Raw genomic sequence first — 10,372 nt, 5'->3', positions numbered from 1 at the left:
ATGACTATAGTAGCATTTATTTTCATATTTCTCAGGCAGGGATCATTGCAGTGAACACACTTCTGTGGACTCTTAACTTACATGAGGTGAACGTCTGGATCTACTTCTATGACAGTTGAATATAATAAATCTAGATTTTATGTCCCTTTTAGATGGCAGGCGACCTTAGATTTAGCAAATTTACCAAAGTTCTTAAAGAAAGAATTTTATTACCTAAGCATAGCCTGCAGCCAGTCTTGATTTGGTTATCTACTCAGCCTTCATTTTCTTCCTTTCTATCCAGATTTTGTCTAGCACTTCTGTAGTGCTGGAGGCCTGAGGGGATGCTTATTTCCCAAGCTTCTTAAATCAGCCTGGACATTCTAAAAATAATCTCATTTTCTTAACCATGAATTTGTCCAGATGTTGATACAATATGTGTGGAGAAGTTTATGGTGAGGCTTCAAGGTAAAGTCTTACTTGTGAAAGAGTGAGCTATAAGAACTGATGGATAAATCTGTGCAAATCCATTATCATTACATACTATAATTTCTCTCTCTCTCTCTCTCTCTCTCTCTCTCTCTCTCTCTCACTCACACACACACACACACACACACACACACACATATATTGCTGTATTTCTGAATCCTTCTGATGATAGAGATGTATGGGGCATTGTACGAAGACAAGGAGCAAGGAAGAGTAACATGCTTTACATTTTTCCAGGTATCTGTCAAATAAGAAGGATGTTCTAGAGAATGAAACCAACATTAGGAAGAACAGAGCTTTGAAAAGGACACAGCAAGATTGAGGTAGAAAAATTCACCCCAACCACATACAGACTTCATATATTATTGTCACTCTACTTTCTTGCCCTTGAAATTTTGAATCAGTGTCTACAGCTATGTAGACACACATAGACACTCATACACAGAAATTCCATAAAAACACAAAATCAGAACCCATAATACATAAGCAAAAGTCCTGTAAGGTTAAAAAAATGCACAGGTAAAGCATTATGAGACAAAATCCCTCCAAAAATACCATTTGGTTTGGTTTGTGTTGGTCATCTGCTACTAGGCATGGGGCCTGCCCTGAAAAGGGTTTTGTATCCTCAACAAGACTCTTGGAAAAAAGCAGTTGTTCCTTTGTAAGTTGTTGTTAATTGGAGATAGTTTCTGGGTTAGGGAAGGGATTTGTGCCCAGTTTCCCTCTCTGATTTCTTTCTCCCTTCACTTTATGTGAAGTGGGGAGCTATTGTTAAGAGCATTGCTTCCTCTAACTCTTTCTCAGTCAGTTTGCTATTTGTTTATAGGAAGAGTACTGCCTTGTGTCTGCTAATTTTGTAGCCTCCTACTTTCCTCAAAGTGTTTATAATAGCAGTGGGAGTTTCCTGGTGGATGTTTTGTATAATATACGTATATAACCATGTTGTCTCCAAATAAAGACACTTTGACTTCTTAGTTAGATACACTTGGTCTCCTCCAGTTGTCTTATTGCTGTAGCTTAGACTTCAAGTACTGTATTGAATAGGAATGGAAAAAGTTTAAAACAAGTATTATTTCTGCTTTGGGTTTGTTTCCATTTAAGTAGATGTTGGGTATGGGCTTGTTGTAAATCTCCTTTATTATGCTGAGGAATGTCCATTGTACCCCTAGCCTCTCCAGGACTTTTATCATAAAGGGGTTTTGGATTCTGTCAAAGGCCTTTAGTGCAATTTTGAGATAATCATGTGGATTTTACCTTTCCATCTTGTATGGTGGATCACATTTATTGATTTGTGTATGTTGAACCATCTCTGCATCTCTGGAATGAAACCTATTTGATCATGGTTGATGATGTTTTTGTTGTGCTCTTGGATTTGGTTTGCAAGAATTTTAATGAGAATTTTGTGATCTATGTTCATAATGGAAATTGGTTAGTAATACTCTTTGTTGGGTCTTTATGTAGTTTAGGTATGAGAGTAACTGTTGCCTCATAAAATGAATTGGGCAACATTTGTAGTGGGTAGCCATCCCAGCATTGGCCTGGAAGTTCCAACCACCATTGAGGCTTTGGTAATGGTCACACCCACAAGGCGGGGCTGAGGGAGGAAGCTGAAGACCCAGGATGAGAGGAGAGGTCTCTCTTGGTTCTGGGACCCTGGACGCTGGAGGTAGACTGAGCAGAGTTCTCCAGAGAACACCGCTGGACTGCGCCATACCTTTGCCAGATCCTACAACCTATCCCTTCATTTGTAAGTTACCCCACAAAATAAACCTCCCTTTTAACTACATGGAATGGCCTTAATAATTTCACCAATAAACATTCCTTCAGGTTCTAGTTTCGAGGAATATTTTTGAATATTAGGCTCAACTCTTCACTGAAAGACTGGTAGAATTCTGCACTGAATCCATCTGGCGTTGGGCATTGGGGGAGTTGGTAGACATATAATCACTGCTTCTATATCACAAGGGGTTATGGCCCAGTTTAAATTACTTATTTAATCTTTATTTACCTTTGGTGGGTGGTATATATCAAGAAAAGTTTTCATTTCTTTTAGCTTTTCCAATTTGTTGGAGTAAAGTATGTCCTTATGCTTCTCTTGATTTACTCAGTGTCTGTTATTATGTCCTTATTGTTGTCCCTAATTTTGTTAATTTGTATCTTCTCTCTCTGCCTTTTAGTTAATTTGGCAAAGGGGTTGTCAATCTTAATGATTTTCTCAAGGAATCAATTCTTTGTTTCATTGATTCTTCATATTGGTTTTTCTTTTTTTTTTTCTTTTCCTTTTTCTGTTATATTGATTTCAGCAGCCCGAGTGTGATTTTTCTTGCTCTCTACTCCTGTTGGATGTCATTTCTTCTTTATGTCTCAGAGCTTTCAGATGTTCCATTGAGTTAGAAATTGGAAACCGCTCCAATTTTTTTTACCAAGTAGGCATTTAGTGCTGTAAACTTGCCTCTTAAAACTACCTTCATTATGTCCCCTAAATTTGGGTATGCTGTGTTTTCATTTTCATTCAATTCTAAAAGGTTTTAAATTTCTTTTCTAAATTCTTTCTCAACCCATTTTTTCCTTCGGTACTGAGTGGTTCAGTTTCCATGAGTTTGTAAGCTTTCTGTTGTTTCTTTTGTTAATATCCAGCTTTAATTACTGGTGTTTAGATAGGTTGCAGGAGGTATTTTTCTTGTATCTGTTGAGACTTGCTTGGTGTCCAAGTATGTGGTCAATTTTGTAGAGAGTTCCATGAGTTGTTGAGAAGAATGTGTGTTCTTTTGTGTTTGGGTGAAATATTCTGAAATACCTGCTAGGTCCATTTGATTTATGATGTCATTTGTCTCTAGCAATTCTCTGTTTAGCTTTTTACCTTGATGGCCTGTCTATTTGCAAGAGTTGGGTATTGAAGTCAGCCACTACAATTGTTTGAGGTCAATATGTGCTTTTAGCTATAGTAGTGTTTCTTTTAAGAACTTTGTGTTTGATTCATAGCTGTTTAGAATTGCAATGTCCTCTTGGTGCATTTTTTCCTTTGATGAGTATGTAGTGTCCTTCCCTATCTCTTCTGATCAGTTTTGGTTTGAAGTCTATTTTGTCAGATATTAAAATGGCTACTGAAGCTTGCTTTGTAGGTCCATTTGCTTGGAATATGCTTTTCCATCCTTTTCTCTGAGACATTGTCTATTCTTTGTGTTAAGGTGCATTTCTTAGATGAAGCAGAAGGATCTCATTTTTTAATCTATTTAGTTAGTTTGTGTTCTCTTATTGAGGAATTGGGACCATTGATGTTGAGAGTTATCAATGAGCAGTGTTTGCTGATTCCTATTGTTTTGTTGTGGTGATGTAGGTTTTTTTTTTTTAACTCTTCTTTTGATTAGCTGGTCTGATATTATTTATTCCTTGTGTTTATTTGGGTGGTTAGCTTCTTCAGGTTGAAGTTTTCCTTCTAGCACCTTCTGTGGGACTAAATTTGTAGATAGATATTGCTTAAATTTTGTTTCATTGTGGAATGTCTTTCTTTAGCTATTGTGTTTAAAAGTTTTGCTCAGTGTAGTGGTCTGGGCAGACAGCTGTGGTTTCTTAGAGTTTGTGGAACATTCTTACAGATCCTTCTGGCTTTTGGAGTTTCTATTGAGAACTCAGATGTTATTCTGTTGGTCTGCCTTTATGCATTACTTTTTTTTCCTCTTGAAGATTTAATATTCTTCTTTGTCCTGTACATTTAGTATTTGCCATGGGGGTTTCATTTTAGGTCCAATCAATTTGGTGTTCTGTATGCTTCTTGTATCTTGATGGGCATCTCCTTCTTTGAGTTAGGATAATTTTCTTCTAAAGTTTGGTTAAAAATATTTTCTGTGCATTTGACCTAGGTTTCTTCTCCTTTTGCTATTCCTATGATTCATAGATTTTTTTCTTTTTGTAATGTCCCATGTTTCTTGGGTTTTTTTTAGATTTAAGATTATCTTTGGCTGAGGTATCTATTTCTTCTATCTTGGCTTCAATGCCTGAGAGTCTGTATTCCATCTCTTGTACTCTGTGAGCAAGGTTTACCTCTGAGGTTTCTGTTTGACTTCCTAAAGTTTTCATTTACAGTATTATTTCAGGCTGGATTTTCTTTAGTGATTTCATTTCTACTTTCATATCTTAAACTATTTTCATCAGTTCCTTCCACTGTTTGTATTTTCTCATTACATGCTTTATTCATATCCTATTTAATGTCTTCAATATATTCATAATAGCTATTTTGAAGTCCCTGTCTTGTGCTTTAGCTATATCACATATATCAGGGCCTTCTGTAGTAAAGTTCCTGGGTTATGGTGGAGACATATTGTCTTGGGTGTCAATGACTGTGTTTTTTGCACTGGTGTCTAGGAATCTCTGTTTAGAATGATTGTGATTCCAAGTATTAGTATCTAGTCTTGTCTTTGTCGGGTGGGTGTTTCATTTCTTCATTTCTGTTGCTCTCTCTGGATGTTAGGAATGTGGCGTGGGTCAGGGGGCTGTGGGTTGCTTGGTAGGTAGTGCTTCTGAGCCCCTGCCCATTGTGGTCACTGAGGGTCCCAGGCAGATTATGTTCTTTTTTTAATAAATAATTTTTTCTTTATTATTATGTGTTTTAAATTTTATACATCAGCCATGGGTTCCCCTGTCCTCCCCCTCCCGCCCCCCCACCTCCCCCCCAGCCCATCCCCTCCATTCCCATGTCCTCCTGGATCAAGGCACCCCTGGGGATTCATTTAAACCTGGTGGATTCAGTACAGGCAGGTCCTGTCACCTCCTTCCAGACTGAGCAAAGTGTCCATGTGTAAGCCCAAGGTTTCAAACAGCCAGCTCATGCACTAAGGACAGATCCTGGTCCCACAGACTGGGTGCCTCCCAAACAGATCAAGCTATTCAATTGTCTCACTTATCCAGAGGGCCTGATCCAGCTGGGGGCTCCACAGCCTTTGGTTCATAATTCATGTGCTTCCATTCGTTTGGCTATTTGTCCCTGTGCTTTTTGCAATCTTGGATTCAACAATTCACGCTCTTGCAGACCCTCCTCTTTCTCGACAGTTGGACACCTGAAGCTCCACCTGGGGCCTGGCTGAGGATCTCTGCGTCCACTTCCATCAGTTATTGGATGAGAGTTCCAAGATGACACTTAGGGTGTTTAGCCATCTGATCACCAGACTAGGTCAGATCAGGCTTTCTCTCGACCATTGCCAGCAGACTACAGAGGATATATCACTGTGGATTTCTGGGGACCTCTCCAGCACTCTGCCTATTCCTGTTCTCATGTGGTCTTCATTTATCATGGTCTATTATTACTCATTCTCCCTTTCTGTTCTTGATCCAGCTGGGATCTCCTGCTCCCCTAAACTTTCTTTCCCTCAAATCTTGCCCTTCATTATTCCCACTGTTGTTCAGGTTGTTCATGTAGATCTCAGCCATTTCTCTGTCATTGGGTGATCCTTGGGTCTTTCCTAGGGTCCTGTTTTCTAGGTAGCCTCCCTGGAGTTTTGTAGCAGTCTAGTCATCTTTGTTTTACATCTGGTATCCTCCTATGAGTGAGTACATACCATGTTTGTCCTTCTGAGTCTGGGTTACCTCACTCAGGATGACTTTTTCTAGATCTATCCATTTGCCTGCAAACCTCATGATGTCATTGCTTTTCTCTGCTGAGTAGTACTCCATTGTGTATATGTACCATATTTTCTTCATCCATTCTTCAGTTGAAGGGCATCTAGGTTGTTTCCAGGTTCTGGCTATTACAAACAAAGCTGATACAAGCATAGCTGAGCAAATGCCCTTGTGGTATGATTGAGCATACCTTGGGTATATGCCTAAGAGTGCTACAGCTGGGTCTTGGGGGAGATGGATTCCCAATTTTCTAAGGAAGCACCATATTGATTTCCAAAGTGGCTGTACAAGCTTGCATTCCCACCAGCAGTGGAGGAGAGTTCCCCTTGCTCCACATCCTCTCCAGCATAAGCTGTCTTCTGTGCTTTTGATCTTAGCCATTCTGACAGGTGTAAGGTGGTATCTCAGAGTCGTTTTGATTTGCATTTCCCAGATTATTAGGGATGTTGAGCAATTCCTTAAATGTCTTTCAGCCATTTGAACTCCCTCTATGGAGAATTCTCTGTTTAGTTCTATAGCCCATTTCTCAATTGGACTGTTGGGCATTTTGATGTCTAATTTCTTAAGTTCTTTATATATTCTGGATATCAGCCCTCTGTCAGATGTGGGGTTGATGAAGACCTTTTCCCATTCTGTAGCTAATAAAAACCTTCAGCAACATTGCAGGATACAAGATCAACTCAAAAAAATCAGAAGCCCTTCTATATACAGTAGACAAACAGACTGAGAAGGAAATCAGAGATACACCACCCTTTACAATAGCCACAAATGTTATAAAATACCTTGGGGTTACTCTAACTAAGCATGTGAAGGACCTATATGACAAGAACTTTAAGTCCCTGAAAAAAGAAATTGAAGAAGATGTCAGAAAATGGAAAGATCTCCCATGCTCATGGATAGGCAGGATTAACATAGTAAAAATGGCGATCTTACCAAAAGCAATTTACAGCTGAACAACCACTGTTTGATAAGATGTCCCACCAGACATATAACTCCCTGATGGGGAGCCCCACCTGGCAAATCTGCGGGGCCATTGGCTGTGAAAACCAGTTGTTTTCTGTGAACCTGTCTCAGGTGCCATTGTTATTCCTCCATAATAAGAACAGCTGTGGGGTGCTCGCCATGGCCCTTTGGTAGTGTGTTTTACATCTCTGGGCACACATTTAGTTACAGATTTCTGTTTAAGTTGTATAATTCTGATGAACAGAAACATTACCTGAATATTCTTCTTTACTGACATAGGAAAGTAACAGTATTCTCAGTCTCAAAGACAGCCTTTTACACATTTTGCAAAGACTTTTAGAACTAGTCCAAAACAGACTAAGCTTCCTCAACAGAATATACACAAAGACTAATTCCCAGGTGTTGTTTATTGCTAAATCAGTGCCAGGATGTTTACATTGATATAGCCCCTTGAAGTAACTCTTTTTCTGGATGTACCCTGACTACTCAAGGTTCAGCCAATTGTTTACTGTCTGGGACCCCCCTCACCAACTTAGAGTTACATGCATGGGTCAATGTGACATTACTAGCCGAAGAGAAACTATTTGACTTATCCTGTGTTTTGAGAATGGGTAAGGCTCTGAAAATATAACTTATGATTGTCCAGAATTTATTGGTGAAATTATTAAGGCCACACTCCATGTAGTTAAAAGGGAGGTTTATTTTGTGGGGTAGCTTACAAATGAAGGGATAGGTTGCAGGGTCTGGGAAAGGTATGGTGCAGTCTGGCAGTGTTCTCTGGAGAACTCTGCTCAGTCTACCTCCAGTGTCTAGTGGAACCAAAAGCTCCCTCTCCTTTCGATCCTGGGTCTTCAGCATCCTCTCTCTGCCCCACCTTGTAGGCGTGACCATTACCGAAGCCTCAGTGGTGGTTGGAACTTCCAGGCCAAGGCTGGAATGGCTACCCACTACATCTCCCCCTTTTGTCTAAATAAGAAGGTTCTAACCTAATACAAGACTATATACAAAGAAATGGTTATAAATATTGTCAAGGAGTAATGAGGGATAATGACCTAGATAAGTTGGAACTACAGTCAATGCAAACAATATCAAGCAAAAAACACATAGTAAAATCCAGGCAAGTCTACAGTATGGGTAGGTCACATGTTACAAAGATCATTCTAAAAGGTGTCCTATCCTAAAGAACCTGAGTCTAATACTTAATATATTCTAAGATTATATTATTTATATATATACTAAATTGTAACTATAACTGCTAGTCTTCAACCTCATCAAAGACCTCAGAAGGAATAGCTCTCCAGCTACAAGAATTTGGCTGTGGGGGAGCAGTAGCAGCAGTGTGGAGAGAGACAGCTGTGTAGAGTTACGTGAGAATTGCTGTAGAATATGAGAGAAGTGTGTGTGTGTGTGTGTGTGTGTGTGTGTGTGTGTGTGTGTATGAGTGTGAGAGAGAAAGCTGTATGTAAGAGCTGCTGCTTTGTAGAGGAGCTATACCTAGGAACTGTATAAAATGCTGTATGTAAATAAGATGTTTAGCTCGGGCTGTGTGGAGATTTCTAACTGAGTGGAGACAAGGAAGATGAAGCTGTATAGAATAGAGATATAGAAGAGAAATTTATGTAAAAGATATGTGTAGACATGTGAAAACAGATGTAACTGTGTATAGAGATGTATGACCTTATGCACATAAAGCCATGTAGCTGTATGTATAGAATGTAACAATGTGAAGATATATAGCTGTGTAGAGACAGAAAGAGTCAGAGACCATTCTTTAGATGAAGTAAAAGCGAAAGTTAACATCAGAAAGCTTGTGTGTTTTCCTATTTTACCAGTCAGACAGATAGCAATTTATTTCTAAATACCCTCAGATAGAAAAAGTCTAGCCCTCGCTGCCTTCATGGATTTTCTTGCATTACCCTGGAGGTAGCCTTGGAGCAGGCTCTCCATAAGGCCCCTGATATCCTCCTGAGATTCAGAGAGGCCAATGGCCCATATAGCCTTTCAGTTTGATCATGTCATAGGCGCTGTCAGTCACCTGCTTGTGAACCTCTTACCACTGCTTCTTGTCTGCATCAGTGTCCAGTTCTGGGTTCAGGTTCTTTAATATTGACACCAACCCACACTGGCACCCTGGAGTCTCTGTGTTCCCCTAGGACCCATCTGTGACAGCTCAACAGAACTGAACTGAATCCAGATTGCAAACATATTGGATAAGACTTGTTTTTGGGAAAGCCACTTATTTTCCAAGCCATGTAGGTCAAGATATCCACGGGATTTGAAACAATAAGCAGTTTGCAGTTTGGACTATATGTCACAATGTTGGGAATGATGAACTTGAAGATGCTCGCATTTCCCTGGACCAAATTAAGTCAGCTCTTTCTTGCTGATAGACCCCCTGCTGTGACAATCCTGGAGTCAGTCACCCTATAGTCTTTGCCAGAGACAATTTTTGATGTTCTAAGGAAAAGGTTGCCATGCTGGAGATCCATCATCTCTTCCTTGAGTATGTCTTCCATGACATCAACAAGGGCAAGCTCATCTGCCAAGTTGTTTTTATTAGGATACCGATGGCCCAAGGCATGCCAACAGCACCAACCTCCCAAACCATAATCTTGTTCTGGGTGCTTGGCGGGGGTGGTGGTGGTGGGAATTCTTTCTTAAGAAGATTCCCAACCAGCTGGTCCATGAGGGTTGTTATCCTAGACTTGGAACCTTTTGGGACTGCTAATGCACAATGGGCTGGCATTGGGTACTCAGTATTGTGATCTGAGCTTGGGAACAATGTTCCAGCCAAACATTCAGATTTTTAAGTAGTATTTTTATTGATTTCTTGAGAATTCCACACAGTACGTTTTGACTATATTCTTTCTCTCCCACAGATCCTCCTAGAATTTTCCCTACCTCCTTACCAACTTGACTTCATGCCTCCGCACCCTCCTCCACTCCCATAGGAAAAAAAGATGTGGAATCCAGCTGTGTTGGCTGGCTACTCCTGGATGTGGGTCTGTCATGGAGTGGGGTATACCAAGTGTACTCCATTGAAGGAAATTGATTTTCCTCCTTCCTAGCAGTAATAAAATGACAACAGTTTCTGGCTACAGATGTGACTTCATGCCTACTTCCCTTCCATGTTTGGCTTTTGTTTGGCTTTAGCTGAAGCAGATCTTGGGATGCTGTCACAGTCTCTCTGAATTCATATGTGCTTCTTCCATTTTGTCTGGAAAACACAGTCTCCTTGAAGTTATCCATCATCCCTGGTTCTTTTCGTCTTCTGATTTTCTTCTGCTTAGACCCCTAAGGCTTGAGTGTTACAGATAAACCATTTAGG

General features: G+C 40.0%; 1 pseudogene; it reads right to left on the bottom strand.

Moving 5' to 3' along the window:
- Window positions 1-8,898: 8,898 nt before the first annotated feature.
- LOC118573394 lies at window positions 8,899-9,790 on the bottom strand (annotated as a pseudogene).
- Between the last annotated feature and the right edge of the window lie 582 nt (window positions 9,791-10,372).

The sequence above is a fragment of the Onychomys torridus genome, chromosome 23 (assembly GCF_903995425.1).
Source record: "Onychomys torridus chromosome 23, mOncTor1.1, whole genome shotgun sequence".
Lineage (NCBI taxonomy): Eukaryota > Metazoa > Chordata > Mammalia > Rodentia > Cricetidae > Onychomys > Onychomys torridus.
Note: the sequence above shows the minus strand (reverse complement) of the source record. Positions and strands in the feature narration are given on the sequence as shown.